Raw genomic sequence first — 717 nt, forward strand, 5'->3', positions numbered from 1 at the left:
AAATACTGTTACTCAAAAAGTACCTGGTAAATTTTACGCTACTGAAGTGATTGTGCTCTGAAGTTTGATCTACCTTTTTGAACCACTGATGAAGTGTATAGTTAAGTTTTGAATAATATAAAACCAGAAGCTTTTCAGCCACAACTATGTACTAAAATTGGTATTAACTAGAAACAACTGTGATTTCTTAAGTGGTGTCTGTAACATGTTTGTGTTAAGAAAAACAAGTATGGAAAAATAGACTATCTGATCTAACTGAACCAAAACAGAGCAGACTTTATTCTTCTTCAGAAGAATTAAAGAGTTTCCAAAGACTCTAAAAATATGTTATACTAAATGATTTTTTTGGTTCCATGATATATGTCTTACACATCTGATGCATGACTGAATAGTACTTACATGCTAGGAGCAGTCATTTTCCGGGATAACTGATAAAAGTAGTCTCAAGTGCAACAGGAGCAAAATGCGTGTTATAAATTATTTCTGTTTTCTTCGTTGGGATTTCTTGGATTTTTTTGGTGAAAGATTTCTATGGTCAGATGGAAAGTTTTGGCTGACATGATAAAATTATGAATTGTTTTAATGTGTTGAGAGATGCCATGTGTTGATTAAGGCTTTAGAAAATATCTGCTAAAGCAAAAGCCCCAGTCGTGCTGGGAGTTTAAATGTGAGGGTGAGCAGTACTAACTGAAGCTGAGCAACATGATTCCTCCATAT

This window comes from Meleagris gallopavo, chromosome 6 (assembly GCF_000146605.3).
Source record: "Meleagris gallopavo isolate NT-WF06-2002-E0010 breed Aviagen turkey brand Nicholas breeding stock chromosome 6, Turkey_5.1, whole genome shotgun sequence".
NCBI classification, from domain to species: Eukaryota; Metazoa; Chordata; class Aves; order Galliformes; family Phasianidae; genus Meleagris; species Meleagris gallopavo.